At 37.6% G+C, this 25263-nt stretch overlaps 1 protein-coding gene and 1 long non-coding RNA gene across 6 annotated transcripts in view; both read right to left on the bottom strand.

The window, feature by feature from the left end:
* LOC110835907 (limbic system-associated membrane protein) overlaps positions 1-25263 on the bottom strand; it is an 893271-nt gene that overhangs the window by 385470 nt on the left and 482538 nt on the right. The window lies entirely within an intron of this gene.
* The window catches only part of LOC110832694 (uncharacterized), a 96047-nt gene continuing 89093 nt past the window's right edge, over positions 18310-25263 (bottom strand). Inside the window, exon 4 of the long non-coding RNA XR_002544015.2 lies at positions 18310-18495. This is a non-coding gene — a long non-coding RNA (uncharacterized LOC110832694). The remainder of the gene's footprint in view (positions 18496-25263) is intronic.

Raw genomic sequence — 25263 nt, forward strand, 5'->3', positions numbered from 1 at the left:
AAGACGACCTTTCTCCTCTCCATAAATAAGGCATCTCTCAGTACTTCCCCTCGATTGTTCTCTTTGCTTCTGTTCTTCTACTATCCTCCCCAACTCATTCACTCTCTCTAGTGGTAAGTGGGTAAGGATTAGAAAGAGGCTGTCGAAATAGGGCCGTGGCCTACATAAATAGACTGTTATGCCTTTCAGAATAACAGCTGTGGATAATCATGTAAAACCTAGGTGAGCATAATAAGTAATCCTGCTAAGAATCGAACTGGGTACCTCTTCTTAATACGCCGTGGATCTTAAGTGTTGTAATTTAGGAAGAATAATTCCCAGTCCATACACCAACAACTTCATTTCGGCCTACCAACAACTTCATTTCGGCCTGAAGCCGTTTAGGAAAGTAATCGAAGAACTTTATCGACAGAGCATGTGCATGGTTCAAGGCAGACCCTGAACCATTCTACACGCGTGTACATAAAGCCTCTCCATACTCGTGTTCATTCGATGTAACTCCATTGATATGACATATTTTAATAATGTGGTTCTTGTTTCCAGCGCATCATATAATTTAATTTAAACGATAATATAGAATAGCTCGCATGTTGTAGATATATTTCATGTTGTTCCTTCCATCAGAGCCAGGACTTGAGGCTTAATGGACTCTTCCAGGCATTATCTTGTCATCACCCTCACGCTTTGTGAAACTAACATTTTTATTGCCAATAAAGAAGATTCCACTGCCATAAGAATAAACAAGAGTCGAAATACAAAAGCACACTACGTACGTCACTTAATTGACATATCTGGGCCGCATATTAAGTTTTCTGTTCAACCTTTCCTTTGTTAAAGTTCATAAAATAGCGATGCAGTTTTCAATAACGTTTCTGCAAAGTAGGTTTTAACCTAATTCCCTTAATGTATAGGGAAAACAGGATTAAAACAACAGTAACATTACGTAGCCCACACACGCTTGCCTCCAGCAACTTTTGTACCAGTTAAAAGAAACACAGCATGAACATCATACAACTAAACACTGACATCATCACAACCATCTTGCCGTCTAATAACAACAGCAGTTACATCATATCGTAAGCAATAAAAACATTAGCCACACATCTAAGGCTTAGAATAATCTGAGATAAAAAATATCTTCGTACAATGTAATTTTCTGACTAAAATCGTCCGTTTTAAACACAAAATAACAATATGGAGACGGGGTGGAGTTTATATTTACATTTCCATTTTTGGCAATAACCAATGAAGAAGTCGAGGTATGGATGAGAAGCCTTGCACAGAGACATAAATATTAATGTAAATACTCTATGTAATGTAACTTTTTATAATGACTCTGCTCGGAAAGTTACTTACCTGAGTTTGTGGGAATTATGCATATAAATAGATCCGTATGTGTTATAATACTATACACCGAGGGCAGTAAAGAACAGGATTCTGATTGGGTTCTAAAACACATGACGTGAGGCAGGTTTATTTAATCAAAACAGGGTTCAGTGATCGGCTCTTGTTAACACGAACTTGAACCATCTTGATACCTAAAACACTGGCACTATTTTCGCTACTTAAGCAACCATCAGATTCTCAAGAAGGACTCTGCCTCATAATGCCAGTTTTATTAATTTAGACTGTCGGACATACAGCAGCACCAATTAGGTGTGTGATGGACACATCGGAAGTTCTCCGCGTATGCAGAACTACATAAAAATATATTTAAATACATAAATATCCCTTGAGAAAATTCACGACGATTCAGATTAAGCTGATAAGGATGCTCTAAAGATTGCGCTTGATTTCCTCAAAGACAACGTCGAATGTAAAGAAGCAGTTTGCACACAGAGCGGAAAGAAGGCGTCTGATGTTCTTCGCTTTCAAAATTCGATCGCTAATTTACTCTCATTTTTTCTTGTGCAGAGGCCTCTAACTTCTTATCGGAATGTTGGCAACAAGTCCGTATCTGTGTTAGTTAATACTGAACAGAAGTGTGTGTTAAGTTGGCAAACAATCGGGCAGTTGTTTTAAGTAACTGTGAAAATATTTTTTTTCTTTCTGAAAGAGTATCCACTTTCCTCCGAGCAGCGAGATGTTTACTATCGATAATTCTTAGGTCACGTGTAAAATGAAAAGAAGAAATTAAAGTTTTCAATAAGATAGGCTGACTCCATCGCTTATCTTCTTATGCGAACAGCAAAATATATTAGTTTATTAATTTAAAATTATTCGTTGTCTGAACTTTTTCCATCGTCTGTTTTTTAAAATCACTACGTTTCGGAGGCTGGTTTTGTCTCCGTTTTCAGGTGAGAGGTACCTACTCTGTTGGGTCCCTTAGATAGAGCTTGTCTCTGTCACTGGGCTTATCTTTAGCTTTAACTAGATAATCCAACAGAATATATGTGCATTTCTCATCTGTCCAATGGGTGCAATATGCCCCTCGCCCATATTATCCTACTTAATGTCATCACGCTAATAACATCCGATGAAAAGCGAAAATTACGAATTTCCTTATCTCTTGTTGCTTCCTCTCTCGAAGATCGAAATATCCTTGGCACTCAGCTCACGGGCATTCTCAATCTACGTATGTTCTGAAACCACGTCACACAGATGAACGCGGTCTTATCGGCAGACTGAGAGTCTTCTTACAAGAATGTCACCTTTCCAGAAAATGAATAATGAAGCTGAAGATAAGAAAAGGAAAGAAGAAAATCAAAAGGGGCAGAAGGTGCAACACACAAAAGGAAACCGAAGAGGAAGTATAATGGACCACATCCCAGTTCCATTAACACTTTGCAGCCGAAGATGGTTTAAATAATGTTCAAGAATTCAGTCCTTACCCCCCCCCCCCCAAAAAAAGAAAAAAAGAAACACAACCTTTCACCATTGCAGAGGTCAACTGGTTAAGGAAATAATTCCTGAAGATTTCTGTCTTCTGGGTTGGAGCGCTGTGTAGTCTGGTCGATGTTTACCAACGTTTCAGAGGTCATACTGCCTCCGTCATCAGGGTGATTGGTAAACATCGACCATACTACACAGCTCAACAACTCAGAAGACAGAAAGAACTCTTCATACTCACCGCTGTGTAAACCTTAGATCTTACGAAATAATTCCTATTTACACCAGAAATACCGGAAAGTCCATCAATAAAATATGGAGAGTTAATGAATGTTAAAGCAAATGGCACATGTAGTTACCACTGGGCATTAAAGGATTAATTTGCTGTGTATTGTTTACACTTAATTGTAAATATAATTTCGGTTACGGGTTTAAACGCGTCATCTTCAGTTAAGGGCCGTGTCCAAATCAACAACCTTTATTAAGGATCCCATAGTTGAGAGTTTGTTGTTCAATATTTAGATGTTGCGAATTTTTCTTCGTTATGTTTCACCCAAGAAATTAACACCAACACAGAACACCATCTGATGTCTCAGATTCAATTCCAATTCTTCTTTGCTTTCACAAATCTTCTTGATGGCGTGTTGTAAAGTTAAAAACCGATGGTAATAAACAGTCCTTCATTTCAGATCACTGTGAATAGAAAATTCAGAAAGAGTTCACCAGTAGCCTAATGACCTCTCATGACAGCGAGTATGAAGACAGCCATATTCACATTCACCGCCGTGAGAACCTGAAATTGCACTTACTAGTGTTAGTTAAACCATCTTGTTCTTCGCGTATTCATAATCACATTAATTGTTCATTTCAAAATATTTTACTTTATTCAACTTAAGATCTCACTCATAAGCGTCAATGTTTCGTGATTAGAAGGGCGTGCGTACTTGATACAATAATATAGCTACGATAATCTAACCGATAAGGGGAGACAGAAATGTTGGGAAGGAAGACGATAAAGACAGAAAATAAAACAGTTCAATTCGTTACTCCACCCGCTTCAATCACCTGTCACTTTGGTATTTTGAGTTCCGTCTTCAAAACCTGCGTGTCCAAAGAAATTACAACGACATTAAGAAAACCAAATTGCTGCAAACTTTCGGAGATAGAGTCCATGGAAAGCCCAAATTCAAACGTGACCACGTCAGAGTCTTTCACGGTGGCAAGATTATCACTGAAATATCAAGAAATATATCGCTTCCATGTAAACCCAATGCTCATCAACCTGTTTCTAAAAGCCAGCCACTGCAACCTACCTTGAAACAGTCTTAAGTCACAGCCTCTTTATCTAAAAACCCTTTTAATAATATTAAAAGTTTTCAAGTACTAATTTAGACTTTTTCGCTATTCTTGGCGGACAGTAGGCCCATACATTTTTCCACTGGTCTAATTTACGGTGACATCGATAAAAATCCATTAAAAATTCTGTTGCCGTTTGCTACAGCCTGATCTTCCACCCTCCCCTCGTCCTAACGTAGTAATCGATGATGTCTCAGTCATCACAATTATAAGTTTTTTTTAAAAGTAACAGAATTTGAAATGAGTTTGGCAAGTATTTCATGTACTGAAAACTCAACGATAATCAAACAAATTGTTCGCGTTGTGTACTTAAGCGCTAAGTCATTACGACGAAATGGAGTATCAGTACAACGCATTCTTAACCTTGTCACTAGATGGTGGATGTAAGTGATCTTTACGCCCGATCCTTTTATCCCTCCGGAAAGAGCCCACGTTTTCCTTATATAAGACAGTATTTTTAGTATAGACCTCCAAGACTAAATTTCATCTAAATCTTTTCAGTACTATCTGAGGCTTAGAGTGTAAGCCAAAAAGCGATACTGTCCCATAATGCGGAAGTCTGCTCGAGAATCGAACCGCGTACCTCAATAAATGCCCCTGAACCGTTAATATTACATAATCCTATTCGGCAGAAATTCTTTGCTTTGTCGAGCCCATGCCTAGAACAGGGCACCTTACGTTCATTACTGGAGAACTTGGTAAATCGCTTTCAGTGTTCTGCAATTCCAATGTAGAACAATATGATCAGAAGCTGCACTCCACACCATGACATATACAAAGTGAAGGTACATCCCTTTGAAGTACCATTTTACGATGAACATATTCATTACCCTGCATTTTTTATAACCTGGTATAGCTGATCCCTCTCTACGACTCTACGAATGAAATTTTTGTAATAATGCTTTTTCCAGCATAATACATCTGCAGCCACGTAAAATAGTTTCATATTAATCCATAAAAAAACTATGAAAGAGGTCTGTATAGGTAACTTATTTGGCAATGACCACCATTATTCTGGTTCCAATTCCGAGAGCTTTGGCTGCTGAGGAGATTATACGCGGCCAGCACGTAGCTGGAACCGTAAGAAGATTACTATCGGTACAACCTGGAGATTAAGACAGACCACTGTCCAATAACTTGCCGGACTAATTACTGAATGGCGTTCTACGAGGTGCAGTATACAAGGGCATATGTCTCTATAAGCACTGCCACTGCACACATAAAACCGTTTAGCTATTAAACGTACAATGGTGTAGGTTAGTGCATTATTTTTTCTCACATAATAAGACCAGAGCTCATTGAATAAAAAAATTGTCACGTGTAAGTTTCTGGCCCAATGAGGGGGGGACGAAGCAGACAAAGAAAAAGTGGAGATTGAGGAATAAAACGCATAAAAGAAATGTAGTAATAAATGAAAATAGAGAAAAATAAGGCGAGGAGGAGGAAAAGAAGTAGAAAAAGGGGATAAAGGTGGATGAAACAAGAGGAGAAACACTAGCAGAAAGATGTGATGAAGGAAAGGAGGGTGGGAAAGGAAGATGGATAAAAAACTAAGAGAGAAGGCATAAGTATAATAATATTTAGATGAGCGATAAGAGTTCAAAGCAACGATACGAAAAGACAATGCAAAGCAGAAACAAAGATAACGGAAACGAAGTAAAAATATTTTCAATATTTTTATTCGTATGTATTACATTCTCAATGTTTGTCGTCCAGTAAATGATCATTTATTAATAAATTGCAAACTCTCAATTGCATTGGCATGAATGAGCGAATGACACTCGTAAATGAGCTGACACAGCTGAGCATTAAGCGAACGGGGAATCAATTCCCAGCAAACGTAGAAATTCTCTTCTTCTCAGCGCCAAGTCCAGATCGCTAATGGGGCCCACTGAGTCCAACAGATACAAGGAAATCTTCCCCAGAGAATAAAGTAGCCGGAGCGTGAAGCTAAATACTTCCCTCTAATTCAGAGGCTAAAGCAGGCACATGGATAAATTTTAATGTAACTTATCTTTCGGATTTAAGTATAGTATCGGAGGTGTTTTGGTTGAATTGTTGTTCGATGTGTTAACAGTTAGTTGCATTTAAGTCCACTTAAATTGCCCAGCCACTGACGACAAGTGAAATCATAACTTGGACTTAATTCCTTCTTCTACGTAAACAATGAAACCAAATGAAATACTATCAAACAGATGTCGTGTTATACATTCTTTAAAGGGACGATTAGAATTATTTCAGGCATTAAATCATATGGTATTAGAGAAAGCAATCTAAATAAAATGATCATGCAAACAGAGCAAGCACGCACACACACACACATCCCCCATCATTCATGTATGGCCGACGTTCACTTTGGCGGTGTCATGCGATCCAATTACGAGATGGGAGATAAATAATCTCCGTATTTCGATTGCGACATTTCAGTAATATATTGTACTACACTAAACGTTTCCACCTCTGGAAATGAATGATTTAAGTCCGCTTTACAATTCAGTGTAAGAGGATTCAAAATAAGAAATCATATAGTAACCTAGAAAAAGATGCAGTTTTCTTGTTGCCACCGTCCTTTGTGTGAGGGTATGAATCGTGGGCTACCTCATTTTAGCGTGGTGCACCTCGCCTTCACAAACGAGTGTGTGATAACCAAGCCACGGAATCATAAGTATTATATTCTTAGTGGAGGAAATGCCACTAACTCCAGTTAGGCTACATACTGCCATCTGGTAGGCCTATGTAACCTAAACTCCTTTTCTTATGCATCTGCTTACTTACTTTTGTTTATATAACGACGCTCCTTCGGCAGCTTATACTTGCATAGCATCAAATGAGAGGATAAAGGTGAATAATAAATTGGAAAGGATGTGCAAGGAAGCGGTCGTAACCTAATGTAAGGTACATCCCGATATTTGCCTGGAAGGGCTGAAGAAAACCATGAAAAACCTCAGTCAGGACAGCCTACATTTATGTATATGTTTCATCTGACGTCACATTACTTCCAAATGGTATCTTTAAGAAGTTTTAAATTGTTCTTTGGAATATGGATTACGAGAACACATGTATAAGGATCTTACGATTTTTTTTTGTATTTTAATAACGGCAGGTGGATGGAGCAGATTCACGAATGATTTTAATGTTCAACTTTGAATCTAGTGTTGTTGAAATATCCGGTTCTTTTACCAGAAAGAAAACCATCATCATATCCAAGTTGAGACATTAATAAACTGACCTTTTGTCTGTGAGTATAAGTGACTTCGTTTTCAGGAAAAGCTATTTGACCCATGAAGTCTATATAACACTCCTTGTGATCGATTAATACTCCCAGGACATTGAAACGTAAATTTTGATAATGACTTAACACAGCCATGTAAATATGAATCACATGGAAATCTGTCGGGATTATTTTACCTTGAGAACAATGGACTGTGAGTGTTGCCAATATACAAATATAATTTTTACAAATTGGACGCATTTTAGACCCTGTTGAATACGAACCAAGATATTCAATACTGTCTTCAAATTATACCCTTCAGCACTAACAAGACCTGCACCTATACAGTACAGCAGAAGACAAAAACGTGGACATACGTCGATGCTTCGTGTGAGATCCAAACCGACGATCATAATATTAGAGTCGTCAAAAGCAACTCCTGAGACCAAGCGACCACCTTCCTATATGCTTTAAAAGAATCCTAACTAGAGTAAGAATAAGAAGACATTTGTATTATTACAATACTTTTCTTTCATATATCAGTGACTTGTCATGTAATATTTTACAATGGCTATAAATTTCTGTTTACAAATCAAGTGTAATTTGTCGACGGTGCAATCTTAATTGCAGAAAGGCAAACTGAGATTCAAGCAACTACTATTTTAATTCACTGTACCCTTAGGGAAATTACAGGAAGTATTATCTGTAGTGGCATGCAGTTTTTCTAGAAAATTCATGGACTTACAAGATAATTAGATAGATTTAACTGATCTGAACAGTCCATTCAAAAAGCATCGGTCTATAATCTCACCACCGGAATGCTATTACCAAATTGTACTTTATTCCTTACAATGCTTGTTCTATCTCTTTTCATAATCTACACTATTTCTTATTCTGTTCCTTTACTCCCATAGACTCAGTATTTATCTTCCTCTCTTATATTCATCTCGCCGACCTGTTTTTAGTTGTCCTTTCTTTTACACCCATAACCATGATATGTTTGAAAGCAAGAGGAATGTTCCTGCATTACAGCCTTGCTCCATTCTCTCTTCATTCTAAGAGACGTTCATGCATATAAATTATTCTATATCGTAGTGTTAGATTAACTTTGTACACCATTCTCTTGGAATTTACCATTGTTGTCTGGAAGTGGTTTGTTTATTTGGATCATTCACAGAAAATCTGATATTATGGTAATGAAAAGGACACAGAGATTTAAGATTATTTTAAAGTCTCTTAGATTACTAATGCCTTTGTGTCTATGTAATACATCTGGAAGGAATATCTGTCGCTTCATATAAATTTGCCATTGAGTTTATATTTTAATACGTGATTGTGTTTGTTAAGTTTCGCTTATGAATTCAGAATACAAATACATTCTTTTGTTTTGCTAAACAAGTATTTACTACCAGACTAATCGCCCTTGGAAGATTTTTTACGCCTTGCAGTCACCAAGATTCTCTCGTTAAATTTTTAAGACACATAATTTTTTTACATTAGCGAAACTTTTAAATAATATTCTTCTTTGAAATTTAGTGTTATAATTTCGTCGGTCACATATTGTTTCTTCATTTTACGCATGGAATATATGCCTTTAAAATTATTCTTTGGTTGAAAACTTTTTAAACGAAAATTTATTTCAAATAAACTAAACAGCTTATTTATAAATCTTGCCATTAACAAAAAATTTACTGATTTATCTATTAATTCAATAAAATCCTTGGAGATGTTCTTCCGGGTTGTGAACCCGCAGGTAGATATCAACGTTTCGGAAAAACAGACAACCTCCATTTTTAGAAATGAAGGCAGTAGTGGATATGAGACATCTCTCTGTTGAGGGACGCTCTAAGCACCTCTGAGTCGTCGGACAGTATGTACCAGACTACACAGACCAACATTCCAGAACGAAGCCATCTTAACTTTCATCGTCGTGAGAACCTCAAATTTCGCTGCCTTCACCCGCTGACTTTCTTGCAAAATAACGTAAAATGCCAATTTCGACAATGTTGTACAGAACTGTACCTATCCCTAGAAACCTCTTAAAACCCATCGCATTACAGTTACAAATAAGAGTGGAAATTCTTGCATAACTGTGACATGCCCCGCCCCTGTTACGACAGCTCTCATGGACGTTCAACCCCACGGAAATGATTTCAGTAAATTAATCAACAGACCTTCTGCTCACGAAAGAGTATCTAGGCAACACGAATACGTTCCGTAATGAATACTGATGTTGGCGTCCAATTTCAAGACCCGAGGTTTGCAGACAATCTACTAATGGTGTCATTAACATAGCACTACAAATAGCTACATCGCGACATGGACTGAACGCTCCGTGTCCTACATACTTCCACATCTCACTCGTTTCAAAGTTCCTCGACACATTAGAACGACCAGTTAAAACAAAATGGTGTTTAGTGATGGCGGTTAATATGTGCAGTTTTCGGTCTCGCGTAGCTCTGGGATATTACCTCATTTGAAAACAAGGAAAACAAGAAGCTATGTGCGAAGAAGAGAAGTTCGCACAACTGAATTAGTCATAAAACACCGCATCGAATGACACGTTGTACGATAAATGTAAATTTTGAGCTGCAGATAATGTGCTGAAGATCATGACGGGTTTCAACGTGTTGCACCCGAGCTTCCCTGGAAGGACAGGAGGGAAGCAACGGGAAATGGAAACAGGAAAGCCGTCCTTCCAATACGTAACTAACCTGACTTTAGAAATTACACCTAAAAAAACCTATGGAGTAGATAATGAGTCGATACATAAACAGGAGGTATGAAAGAAATCACTTCATCTGCCATAAATATCAAACTAATTACCAATGAGATTTTTACCACATTCGGTTTCTTGCTGTTAGAAGCCAGCATATTTAGTCATGTATGTATTCCTTGTACGACCGGGGTTCGATCCCCGACGGGAGCAGAGGATATTTTCCTCCAGCCTCTGCGTCCAGACCGGCTCTGGGGCCCACCCAGCCTCCTCTACAATGGGTACCGGGGTCCTTTCCCGGGGGTAAAGCCGGCCGGGGCGTGATGCTGACCACTCACCCCCATCTAGTGCCGAGGTCAAGGAAGAGAGGAGCTATACCTCCACTCACCCCAAACGCTTACATGGCGTATAGTGGGACAAACTTTACTTTACTTTTTTATGTATTCCTTGCTTCCTTCCACCATACCTCTGTCTCCTACTTTATCTCTTTTACTTTCCCTATTCCCTTCAAAATTCATTCCTATCGTTGGTTCCTCCATTTCCTTATTATCTCTCTTTAGTTCTTTGGTTTCTTATGATTCCTTAATTTTTCCATCCTTCTTTCTTCTCTTCTTCTTCTTCTGTCTCTGTTTCGCTGTTTCATTCTTTGTTTGTTTGTTTATCAGTGCTTTAGTAACACACTTTCTACACCTAAATCTCCGATTTGAGAAACTAGCATGTAAAGAACCAAAACTGGTAAAGCCTGACACCATACTCTCCACAAGAGTTTGGGGATAGAATATCAATTCCTTCATAGGTTTACATGACATCAGACATTTACTGTAACACCGGTTTGTATTTTTTGCGTCATTCTGAATCTGACTTTAAACGCTGAAAGTGATTTGACCACAGGTTATATAATCTTCAACAGATTCACGGTAATTTTCCTCCAAAGCTGACTTGACAAGACAATAGACTGCTTGGACAGGTTAGCCGAAACAAAAAGAAAAAGGTTTCAGTTAAGATCCATGCAGTATCTGAAGACTTATGACATAGTACACTTTAGATAAGCCGACAAGAACCAACATGAGACAAGAGGAGAGATGACACAGTCAAACCACAAGAGAGAATACATTTCCAGCTCGGAAGGTTTTACCTGTATCATGATAACAATCGTTACAAGGAATATACGTGCTTTGTTATAAACGCCGGCTAAATAGACTTAACCCTCCACATTTCTTTTCTCGTATGTAAACATGGTATGTGTATAAATCTTGTATAGTGATTTCTATCAGTTTTATTCTTAAAAAAGAAGATGAAGTCAAGGCCATCAAGTCTTCGTATAGTCTGTCCACGTGATGGATGTCTGAGGTTAAGTAATACTTTTATATGTTGGTCACAGATAATACCACAAAGCAGCCGCCAAGCACACAGAACAGCAAACAGGACAAAGATTTCCAGTGTTCTGCTAAACCCTGTTATTTCATGCTCAAAGAAATTATATCCGACACTGTCCACTGATATAAAAAAGCACGGCGATTCGGGAAATTTACCGGATGTGTAAGCAACTAATCCTAGGGACAAGTGTACTGAACACAGTCGCGGACGAGTGACAAGGTGTGAACCTCCAGCTCAGATGTTGGCCGGTCATCTAACCTTCGCATTCAGTACCTAGCGCGTTACGAAATGTTTCACTCAATAATTCGCATAAGGTTGTTGTGGGAGGAAGAAAGAATTTGTAACTAGTTGAAAACCACAACAGGATGCTTGCCTATACAAGCTCACGGGCCATGAATGTTCTTGCTTTTGAGTCTGACGGAGCGAAAACAAGAATCCTCAAGTCTCTGCAGCAACAACATGGTGAATCCCTGCCTTTCGAAACCGCTGGTAACTTGGTGTCGGTCTACAACGGAAAGAATAGTGTTCAAGGTAGACTATGAGCCAGTTCCCGAGGGCGAATCTGACACGATGTGAGCTATAGGATATTGTACACATCACGACATATAGTTGAAAGTGGCCTGTAAGGTTCGATTCATTCAAACAGCTTGTTTGCATCACATGAAAATAAATATGTAACCTGTCAAAAATATTGACAGTCCAACCAGAGGGATCGTGGGAAAGCAAAACGCAATTTGTTTCGAGGTCAATAAAAAAAAAATAGGCCAACATAATTTAAAATATATAACTTGTAAATATTTTTGATGAAAAATTAGATCTGGGAGACTTCAAAGACATGCTCGATACGATAGCGCCGACTACTATCAATCATAGAATCCTAGAGTTAAGGGTTCGAATCCTGTTGAGTCAATATTGCCACATCTCCAAATCATTTTATAATATTTTAAAACTGAATAGTTCTCACCCCACATCACGACAGTCTACAGAATAAAATAATTACCCTGTCGGCTTACTGCACTAAAAAGCAGTGTGTATGGATGGGATATTCAGAAAGGAAAAAGAAATGATGAAGGAAATAACGATATAAAATATAGGGATACTAGGAAAGATGAATTAATATTACATCGGTAGGATGCAATGACTTCCAATGACGTAACAAACTCTAAGGTTAAGGGCCCAGCATTTAATCGAATGGATTCAGCAGAACCATAGATAACTTGGAGATTTCTGTCTTCTGGGTTATTGCGCTATGTAGTCTGGTTGATGTTAGCCAACGTTTCTGAGGTCATACTGCCTCCGTCATCAGGGCGATGAGAAGACAGAAATCTTCATACTCACCGCTGTGAAAACCCCAAATCTTACATAGATAACTTATTAGTACAGATGGCCTGAAAACCAAGAATTGAAACAGGGTGCTCCCAAATACGAAGCAATATTTATTTACCGTGACCGAAAGTTTGACTATGGCTCGAAACACTTAACTACGTCAGCCGCACAATCATGTTATTAACTTGCCAGGTAAAGGAGAAAACTTCGCAGCTAGAGAAGCACCGATTGTGATGTTCACCTACAAAAATAAGAAACAATAGTAAATAATGGAATACGGTAACCTATTAGATTTATGAATCTTCAAAATAAATGAACACGCGAGCTTGTGTTATGCGATTAATTATATTAATTATCAACGGAAGGGCTGCATTTCAGAGTAACTTTATTTATAGCCGTCCTGTACTACGATTTCTTGTTAATAATTTCTCAGCTTATCAGCAAAAGGCAACCATTATGCTGTCAAGAAACCAAACGTTCTTTCACTGCTATTTAAATTATTGTAATTTTCAGTACAATCTTGGCAATTAAAACTGTTAGAAAAACCGGTAAAAGAATTCCACAAAACTTTCCAATTAAAGATAGAAGTTAAGAAAACTTAAATTTTCACTTTCTGAATCATAATGACCAGTGTGGGCAGGATATATAAATGCTAAAAACAGTTGTCAAGCTGGGAGAGCAGTTTCTGAATCACGGGAAGACAACAAAATGATAGCTTATAAAACGCCTTTAAGGTCGGATATAAAACCAAATACCTTGTGAAAATATATTAGCTTCGTGCGTAGACAAGAATTAACACTGGGTCAAATAAATTACGGAGAGTTTTATATAAACAGCAAAGATACGTAACATAATTAAGTATAAAATATTACTGTTTATCACCAGCCGTAAATATTGCCACTATTATAACGGATATTACAATTTACATGCGATTAAGGAGCGCTCCTTCACTGTTTCTTGTCATACATCTCGGATTCGGATTTGATAGATTCGTGGTTTGAATCCCAAACTGGACAAGTGAAATATTTTAGAGGCAAGAAACATGGAACACGCCGCACATTTTAAATTCGTTTTGTATCAATACGTTTTACATAGCCATTAAAAGAAGGACGAAAATGAAAAAAGAAAGATGAAAGATGTAAAGAAACAATGAGAGAGAGTAAAAATCAGAAAGCTGGGAAAAAATGGAAGCAAAGAAACACACGGAAGGAACAGTCCGCAACTCGTCATGAGTTTGTACCCGCTGAAACATTTCGTACGCACTATTTAATTACAAACTAAAGATTCATGCAAGTAAGTCTAATGGATGACTGTGCTTCTTATGTTATTTAGGTCATCCATCTATAAATACACATGTACATACATGTTTGGTGTGAGGCGACGTATGAACTACTTCGTGTTGCCACAAATAACAGCCGAGTTTTATCTATATCTGTGTATCTTCGTTCCTCTAAAACTAAAATTACAAAAAGGAACACTAAAATATCATTTTCATAATCTGCTATTGTAAAAAAAAACAGTGTGTCCTTTGTGAATTATGCAGTCAACAGGAAATGGCTATAAAATGTTCTTTCCCTACAAATTTAGGTAGCAGAAACTGAGAGTTATTTCTGTCTCTTGTCGACCCGTCGTGATGCTTTCCTGAAGTGTAAATAATCGTGTCCTATCCTCACTAGAGTTCTGAGAGCCTTAATAAACAGCAGTTGACTGCCTTACATTTCACGCTAAATCCTCCATGACTGAAAATAACCCAAACAACGTTTTTTAACTGAATAGAAATTGATTGATTTTCTGTCTTCTTCTACCTTTTATTTTCATTTTAATCTCAAGAAAAGAGAATAAAAGTAGATACTGAAATTCAGCACCTGAGAAAGCTGCATTGTTTTACCCCCTTTCGACTACAAAACTTTGGTTTATGTAAAAAGTTTTCTGTTTTTTCAACCTTAAGGGTAGAGTACTCCATTAACGACTGAAGACAAGGCAGTGAACAGAATAATACTAACACAACAAATGGAGTTTACTTATACAGATGTTTTGTGATAATATTGAGATCTGTTTTTGGAGTTATACAATTAATTTTGTGTGGGTACTTCGAATACATAAAATCAAACAATGGTGAAATTATTTCAAATATGTCAATTCGCCTTATTTCAGTATTTCTCTCTCTCCTTGTCCTATAATGAAATAACAATTTTTATGTATTCTTTAATCCACACATACTAATCTCATTTTTACTTTTTTCCAATAATATTAGCTAAGGGGATAAACTTTATGGAGTGCATTTGAGGTTACTTAAAGACGCTGTATCGACTGAGCAAGTGTATAACGTTTTCTAACACGAGGTGTGGTAGCGTTGGGTAAAACTTAAAGGAATGGGGAAGAAACAGTTTCGGCCTATTTGAAGACAATACAACGACGTATGTTTGAAGAAATAACGGAAAGCCAAGAAAGATCTGAGCCAGTTTAATCTGTGAACTGACACAGATTTGAATAGGAAACCTCACGAATACAAATCAGGTTCGGTCTTTTTATATTTCAAACAGGCCTATATTATATAAGGCTACAAACACCAAAAAACGTTAAAGATTTTTATAAATTAGCTATTTCTTCAGGAAATTATCAGAGGTTTATCGTCCTAACGACGGAGGCAGTAAGCACCTTCGAAACGTCTAAAACATCTACCAGACTACATGGCGCAAATCCCAGATGGAATACTCAATAGTGACAATGACCTGCGATTCGGTTATTGAGGTTGGCTGTGAAAACTGGCGAAATTTATGGAAAAACGATAGATAATACAGCGACAACTGCATCACCTACACGAACGTTTTACAATTAGGTATACTCAAAGACGGCAAACACTTGTTGATGCTCGTTTCGGTTTTCAGTCGACTTTAACATGTTTTGGAGGCTAGAAAACAGATAAATCAGTGCATCAGTGATAAAAGATTTAAATGTGTTGTACTGCATCCGTTTACTGTCATGGAACAAGACGAACGGCCAGCCTTTGAACCAAATACTTTAAGAAGCAGAGACGTTACGTAGAGAAATGCAACTACTCTGTAAGATGATTTTGCTACAAGTTACACGTATGTTTATTTACCGACATAAAATTATTTGGAAACCCAAATGGAACATCGCACAACTAACGATCTTGTTCAAAAGATATGACAAGAATAAAGACGTCAAGACGCCAGAAATATTTTTTTTCCTAGGGAGAGCCACAGGGTACAAAGAGACGGTTCATAAACGTATATCAATATAATAATAAACTACCAGATAAATGACTAAACCATTTGAAAAGAATAGAAAGGCACGATTCTCGAGGTTACTCTGTAAATACATATACATGGAAGGTTAGAAGGAAATACCTGGGACGTCTGACGAAACGGAAACAAGAGCGCAAGCCCTTAATCCATGATGATGGTGATGACGACTTCCAAAGTTGTAGTTTCCGCTTACAAGTGTTACGCGGAATATAAAGTGTGTACCAACTCCACCTGCTCTTTTCAGAAAGTAAAGTTTTTCCAACATCAAAAACACGTCTATAAAAGAGAAGGATGCAAAAAGAGTAGCCTTATCTTAATCATGCCTGTACAGTTTATCAATGGATACCCTTTGAAACATTTTCCAACTTTTACTCTTTCATTACCACCACGCCGCTGTGTGCATTAGCGACGTTACTTACCGTAAAAGGTTTTTTTTTTTTTTCACAGCACGAAAGTATGTCAAAACCAGGGACACGGTGCAAAGGACTTCACCGTTACAGGTGCAGGTAACATCTGTGTTTGATTCGAATCGTGTGTGATGGTTTCAGTATCCTTCGAGATGAATGTATCTCTCTTGCCTTGTCATTTCCCTTCTGCCTCTTCATTCATCTGCATATTTGCCTCACAAGAGTATAAAATTCTGAATTAATTTAAAACAAAATAACATGGTACATACTCGTAATATATCAGGCTAGACCGATGTTCCGCAAGTGGTGTGTCACCACAAAGTTTTAGGTGTGCTTCTAATTCTTACAAGAAACTGTAGCCTATATCTGCAAGTTATTGTTAGGAGAAATGTAATATATTATTTGTCGTAATAAGAATTAGTAAACACACACAAAGGATCCTTCATAGCCCTTATCTGACAATGGATGCAGCAAGGGTCTCTGAAACGTACGTAACAGGTTGGTAACTGCTCGTTTCAGGAATGAGTTACAATTCTTTCCTCTCCATTACTGTGCCTCTAAACCGATGGTGTTGCCTCCTAGACGACAATCACAATTCGACAGTCAATTCCTCTTGACTTGATGCTCAACACACTGCTCAATTCGAAAATTTAATCTTCAGAAAGTAAAATATTTTCATCATTGTAAAGATAACAGTAAGCCAAGCGGATCGAACGAGGTGGAAAAAATAAACTTGATTTTTAGGGTTAAGTTTCGAATTCTCTGCGAAGAACATTAATTACGAAATGAAAATCTTTCACGGTGTCATAAACCAAATCACCATTTCATAAATTAGGTATTGGAATACGCTAAAAAAACCAAAAACTGACTTCTCGAGACGTAGTTGTTCTTTCTGCTATTATCACTTAATTATTGTAGCAGTCTTCCATCCACAAAAAACTATCAATGTACTGGTCCATCATTAAATTATTCATTACTAATAATACTAATTACTGCACAAACAATATAATTAATATTAATTACCAACAAACATATTTAATTTCAGAGATAAATCATTTAAATACTTAAAATAAAGGCTTATCCAAGAATACGAATACTTTACATACATTTACACTACTTTTATCTATCAAATAATTATATAGTACAGTTTCCTCTTTCATCAGGCCAAAATGTATTTAAATTTGGCTAAATACATTTATTTTCAGCTACTACGCTTAAATGTTCATCATCGTCACCGCTTAAAAGATACATTTAAATATCATGACACAATTTACCCATGGGCTTCCATGACACGATGTTTTCTCATCAGTTTCTTGTACGAATTTCTACTTTCGATGTTTAACATCCCGTCCCAACGTGCCCAATAAAAAGTTACAATGGTGTTTGAAAAATAAAGTTAGTCTTGAAGAAAAGCGAAAAAAAAATAGAAGTTAATTCGATGGTTAAATGTGTTTAATTATAGGCTTTAACATGCTCTGCGGCAACACAGTAGGTAAGAAAAAAAATAACTCCTGGTTCGGGGTTGGTGTTTACAAAAAGACCTGAAAGCACTTTGAACTTTGCATGAAGAACGCTTTAAAATTTGTATGGAATTACCTTGGATCAAGACCATTACAAGTCAAAATATACTGACACGCAATATGACTGAAGAATTGCATAGCATGCATCTTCACTGACCGTTCTAACAGGTGCGGTTTAATGGTGGTTCCGTAAAAGCTTTCTGTGCTCAGAAACAAGATCAACTGGAATTTTATACTGTCTTTTGTTCCTTTTATAATCAAACAATAACAAGTGATTTGCTACAAATAAAAACACTGATATGCCATAAAATACTTAACTTATTATAAATATTAGTCGTTCTCCTATTTACTATTTTCTTGTTTACCTTCCTCTTCGATTTTCTTTAAACTCTTTATTTTTCTTTCCTTATCTTCTGGCATCTAATAGTCTTCTCATTTCCCCCTTTCTCACTTCCTTTTTTTTTCGTCCTGTTGTGTGTATTCTCTGCAAATGTAAACACTAAGCTTGGTTAGAGACACACAGTCTACTGCAGCACATACGGTATTTAAACGCCCGGATATTACGACAGGACAGCATTCTCAGAGATCTGAGGTTCCAACTCCGGTAAAGATATCGATGACGTTCTTCTAGCACCATCTGGACTTGAAGGTAGCTACAAACGATTCGGAGGAACACAGCTACTTCCTCAACCACACTTCAACCCTGAACACACAGACAGGATGCTTCTCCCAAATTCAGGTATCGACCTACAAGTCCACACGGACGCACAAAAGAACAGCATTGGCGAGAAAGTTTTCAGACAAGTGGAATTCAGGGTTCAGAGTGTTACTCTAAGACTAGAGGTAAGAGCTGTGATGCCAATATTACTTTTCTTTGGGAGCAAAACCAAGCTACTTCAGACATTACGTCTCTAACAGACGCATTCTAAAATTATCTTTACATCTATATCGATAAGGGACAGAGCGGTCTGAGCCTCAAGTCGACAATTCTCATCTCTTTCCGAGGTTCAAGAATTCGTGGAGTTTGTTATACGTATTCACGGCGAGGTGATAAGATACAGGCACGCATTACTATTTTACGTCTCATCCATGCCAATATTTCCCAACTTTCAGTAAAATTTTGTACGCCCTTCCTGTTTTCTATTCAATTAGGAAGAAGTTGGGGAGAATCTGAATACAACACATCAGATAATAGTTCATTCTAATGGTATTAAGATTATAATAGGCAACCAAAAATCATAAAAAAACTGTTCCTGCTGGAGGCTATTATACAGATTCGTTTACAAACACGTAAAAAACACAAACGCGAAAGCTATGTACATTCTTGTATGTTCATTTCTCTTCACCGGAAGAAGAAAAGTAAAGAAATAAAGAAGGAAACAAAGAAAGGGCAGCAAATAAGATGGATGTACAGAATGGTATAATGCGGACTGTTTTTGTTGGCCTTTGCTAAAAGGAGTAAACAAATGAGTTTGGACAGACCCATATCCATTACCACTTTTCGTGACGTCCTGATTCCTCATAAACCAATCACCATAGCTGTCTAAACACTTCCTTCCCCTGGCTTCTTAAAGTCAGGCATTATTCTTAGAACTTAATTTATAGGTCTATATGCTCCATCCCTCACCAGTCCAACTCCAGACAGCGTGCTTGTTTAAAAACTCTTTACAGCATGAACATCGATTTATTTACATACCGGCCGCCATGACAGAGAGAAAAGAATTAGACAGACAGGGGGGCCATCTTTAGATTATTACCAGAATCCGTGAAAGGTTTTATATCCCATTCAATCTTCCATCATTAGTAGCATAACAGTAATAAAATATGATGATAATAATGAGTCTCAGGAACAAGGTTGACTCAGTGTCATAGACATGTAACCCGCAACATGGTGACAGATTAATAACAACTCAGTTACCCTGTAAATCATAATGGTACGTACAACGAATCAAGTTTTAATATTCACTAACGCAACATTTTATCCAAAGAATATATTTATCGGTTTCTTACGATTATCAGAATAAGCATAGAATATTTCCTAAAACAAAACTAACCATTTCATCCTCGTAAAGGAGATGTGTTGTGGTTTCTTTGAGGTAAGGAATGATGTATGAAATATTATTTATACTATTTTAGGACTGCAAATAATTTCAGTTTATTTATTTACGTGGTCCGCAGTAAGAACAGAACCAACATTAAACAAAAATATTCACAGATACAGAAGGAATTGGATTCAACATGTGCGAAGACTGGAAAACGAAAGATTGCCACATCTAATTTTTAAACACAAACCAGTGGGAAGAAAGAACAGAGGGCGCCCTTTGAAACGATTCCTGGAATGGGTCACTAGGCCCAGAATCCTTGATAGTCAGATGATGATAATGTTGACAGTAAGAAAACATGATTTCAATTAAAACAAATTATCCTAATACGAGAATGCGTTAATAGTTTGCAGCAAAATTCTAAGAAAACAGAATAACACGGCAGTTAATGTTTCAATAATTTGGACGTCCGCATAAAAGACAACGAGATCGAATACACCTAAACGGATTAAGAACAGGGAATAGTTATGCATGACACGAACCTGGTACGACGAATAAAGTGGAGTTGATGATGAAGCTGCTGACGATGATGATAATGATGTAGTTCAAGATATTCACATGAACTACGATATTAAATTTTCATCAAGACAGAAAAGTGGAGTCATAAAGTTTTCATCACTGCTTCATAATATAAGAGACCTTTTTATTAGCAGGTCACGTCAAAGTGGCAGATTGTCAAAACATATTACGTGATATGTGAGGTTCTTCAGAATTCCAAAGTTTATTTTAGTTGTATTTTTTCTTCTCCCTGTGCGTCTGGCTAAAGAACAGTTCAGCACTGTTTCAGTTGGAAGAATCGTGTTTGCCTAGTTCAGAAGGGCAGAGTGAAAAGGCAGATCTTTCTTCTTGTTTACGGAAGAGTTAGAGGTGGTTAGGATTAAACATGACGTCATGAATGTTATGGGTGTAAAAGTGTTGTGTTTATTTTTTAAGATCCTAGCTGGAACCACTCTCAAACAGTGCTTGAGCTGAAGTTTGTGATGCCCTGACTAATCCCCGCCCCAGGCTCCTTCATAATAGGTAGAAGTTTTTGTTTGTCTGAGGGAAAAATATTTCTTCTTGCTTTTATTTCCAGGAATTCACAACAGAGCGAGTCAGGTGTTTCATAATTATTTTAGGGCTGTGACCTCTGTAAAATCGTATTTTACACAAATATAAACCGTTTTAACAAAGTAGGCTAAAGGCTTGTCTGAGAGAAACATTAACTGCAGTGTAAATTTCGATATTAACTGTTCATTTTATAATAATCAAGTATTAATAGAGTTGAATAATCGGTTTGGTTTAGCGTTATATTTTACATTCTGATGTGAAGTTCGTAGTTAGAATCTTGACTGCCTTAGAGTCTATACTAAGATTTATACAAATCTTTCTTCACGATGAGATCTTTTGAGAAAATAAACAGACTTCGAATTGAAGATACGTCTGGCTCAGGACTGAAATAAGTGGTGGGCTCTTGTGCGTACAATATTGAACCTTGGGTTTTCATAAAAGACTGGCAATATTTTCCCAGCCAACTTCTATTAAGTTGCTTAAAAATGTTTTGCTTCATGAGGTATTTAGTGTGCGATTATAATCGGCCGATGCAAATCAACATTTAATTAACTCTAGAATATTTAGTGTGTCACCCAATATAACATGTAATCGGAATCCTTTACTCAATTTCTTGTAACTGTAATGGACAAGCAGACATGATCTACCCAATAGCCAATCAAGCGAAAAGTTGATATAAGAAGGATTAATGAGCGACAAGAATTTTATTTAGACACCCATTTTCAAGTCGATTCCGGCTTGTTTCAAGATTAAAATGGAAGGAACCGAAAAGTGTTACGACAACGGGCTGAAGGGAAAATGAATTTTACATAAAATATGACAGTACAGTGGATACGTACTATGACTGTCTGGCAATATTAATCATTCTAATGTCTACATAAAATAATAGGTGGCTTGCAAAAGGTTGGGTGACATTTTATCGATCAAATTGAATTATCTGCTTCTGAATAATTTAGTATGTACGTTCAAATTAAAGAAATAGACATGCCGACGTAGGAATGGAATGTCATGTGTTAAATTTATTTGTGGGTGGAAACTTTGCCTTCTGCACACGCTTATTAATCTTTCCTTCACATATTACAACACCAAGTCTATTTGTGGGTGATCATTAGCCATGTCGTTTATGTACTAACTTCTAAAGCAAATTTCACTGTTCTTTGACCTACTTTCTCTCATGACCCATTTACGTCTGACATATTCAGAAGCTGTCCGGTCCAAGACTCGACCAGACAGTTGAGTATCATCAGTATACCTAGACATCCTTCAGTTGCAGGCTAGAATGCTCGGATCGGACAGTGTCTTGACATGACCTCCAACCTACTTCTGCCTACGCTTTCCAGTCCGTACTACTTTTATATTTCATCTCATTCAGTACCACATACCATCTACAACGTTTTCATCTTGGAAAAGGGACAAAGTTCAGGTAATTGAAAACAACAATAAGTTAACGTTATTTTATCCGGATATCAAGAACACATTAAATTCAGAAAATGCTTACTCTAGTTCATAATCATGCATCTTCACGTCCTAACTAAAAACAGAATAAAGTACGGTAAACGAATCCATAATTCTACTTCGAAAACGATCCGCACGAGATTAAGGACATTTAAAACAAAGTACTGATTAAGATTTATTTCCACGTCAGAAACAAAATATATGAAGATGCAGTACGAGTCATACAATGAGACTTCATTTCCCCAGATGTAGAGTAATAGCTGGAATCGTAAATAACCACTACCTACATTCTAGTACCCATCCTACGAGTTATTGAAATCAAAGAGTGATTTCATTGCGCGCCGTGTATGTATTTATGGCGTTGTAGAAAGACGGGCAATTTCGGGTGGCTCATATAACTTATTAATCGACGTCGGTCTGTTCCAATGTCGATGGTCTTATGGAATGTGACGCCCTGTGGACAGTTTTGCCGAGGAATGTAGTGCTTCCAACGTCAGGGCTGAAGTGAGGTTGTTGGAAAGCTTATAGTTTATATTGGACAAAGATAGGGGAAATTTTGACGGCGAGAGCCGAGGAATGAACAGATGGCAGTCCGGGTCAGCCGTGTAGGACAACAGGTACAGGGAATCAGAGAGAATGACTGGATCAAGAGAGGGAAACATGTCGTCCCGACCCAGAAGACCATCTTCGCCGTGAGATTCTCAAGCAAGAATTTCACTGATTCCACGGAGCTGGCACGTCTTGAAAAGCTGGTAGTTACTCAGCTGGTCAAGAAGCTCTCTGCTTTAAAGGAACCCAAAACTCCAAAAAATCCCTCCAATGAAACCTACACTGAGCTAGATGAATCCAGTCCACACTGTGAGATCATGTTTAATGAAAATCTGTTTCAACTTTATCTTCCCCACATCCGACTAGGGCTGGCAAGTGGTTTCTTCCGCAGACATTCTCCTACTACAACCTTGTTTGGGTTTATCATGTTCTTCATGCATCTCATCTTCCTTGATGTGATAGCATAAATAGGTACTCACGTGGTGGTTAAGAAATATCGAAACAAAGCAGTGAATCAAACCCCGAGTGTTCACTGTGTAGTCAGCCACATTACTGCGGTAACAGAGATGTTCAATTACGAGTACTCTTAGATTTCAGAACTACAGCAATTTGAAGCAATTAAAATCTTTGGTTATTTACACTATTCTGAAGAATAAACTACATAGACCACTTTCCTTCCTCTTTTTAACAGGTACTATCCTATTTTTCATCCTTTGGCACTACTCTTCTCATCCCTGCAGAGAGCTCCGTCCGTCTATGCCATGCATGTAACGACTCAAGAACGGCTATATTGATTTCTACGAAACCTGATATTGGGGGAGTCTTAATAAAATACGTTGACACGATTTTACTAAAGAAAACAATAACGGGAGCTTTAAACCAGGAACCTTGCATCACAAGTTGGTACCACTGTTTGCCATTATGTAATTTAGAATACACGCAGAAAGATTTGTCCAACGTTTTATAGACCGATTTGTGTTATCAATCTTACAAAACGTTGTCCTGTTATTTCTGCAAGCTCCGTCTATAGGACGTCTGATCAATAATCGCTCTGATGGGCCGCACTCTAACTGAATTCGTAGGAAATCAATCAAAGTATATCGTTGTCTCTTCTTTTGTGTTCCCTCAAAATAGAAACAAGAGGCTGTTAAAACAAAAGTACAACTACATAACCTCACTCTGGTATCGTTATAGGACGCATCAAACAAATGTGAGATCGTTATCAACACATGAATGCTTAACTGGGTCATTACGAGTCATGGCAGCTTAGCCTGTAAGGTGATTATACCGATTTGCTTACCAGAATTCAGGGATTTTCTCTTCACCAGTTTCTACGCTACTTCAGATAGGCTACAAAGCCTTTCTTCCAAAAACAATCCTATTGCTCCACCTTACAGGAAATCTCAATCAAAAGCTGGAATAAAACACTGCGACTTAAGCTGTGTTTACATATCAACCCATTCCGGGTGGCGTTCCATAAGCCATATGACACCATAATTTCAATTAGCTCGTTTCCATTAAAAATAAAAAAGTGTCAACTACACTCCGATCGTGGGCTGCAATCCGACTTGGGGTATGTATGACTACGTCGTTCTGTGTTTCGCTGTGCCGCATATGTAGAGGTCTTGCGTCTAGCTAATCTCTCCTCCACGAAGAACTACCAAATATCTAACTAGATTTATGGTTTCCAAACTTTCCATGTGTTGGAACATGACATAAGGTATAATTCGCGAAGAGATGAAGATGAATAAATGAAGTCTTATGCCAGTCGGTGTAGGGGCCAGTATTTGCCCCCGGGTAATTTACAACAGGAAGCAGCAGTGCTAATCATTTGGCAGATACACTCTGTATCACCGGATAACGGTTGTCCATTAGAATATACTCATCTCACGAAACCTTTAGCCACAACTTGCGGATCCCCGGTTGACAAACACAGCTCTGATTAATTATTCACAACCTGCTTAAATACATCAACTGCCTATTCACCTATTAATCCGTCTTGTCCTCAACCTACCTAACAAATTACCATCCCATAAATTAATTCACCAATCCTCCCGTCAGACTTTGCACTGGTTACAAATGGTCACTGAGCTTGT

The sequence above is a fragment of the Zootermopsis nevadensis genome, unplaced genomic scaffold (assembly GCF_977971745.1).
Source record: "Zootermopsis nevadensis isolate Lab colony 2312 unplaced genomic scaffold, Znev_1.0 Znev_ptg000022l, whole genome shotgun sequence".
Classification (NCBI taxonomy): domain Eukaryota; kingdom Metazoa; phylum Arthropoda; class Insecta; order Blattodea; family Termopsidae; genus Zootermopsis; species Zootermopsis nevadensis.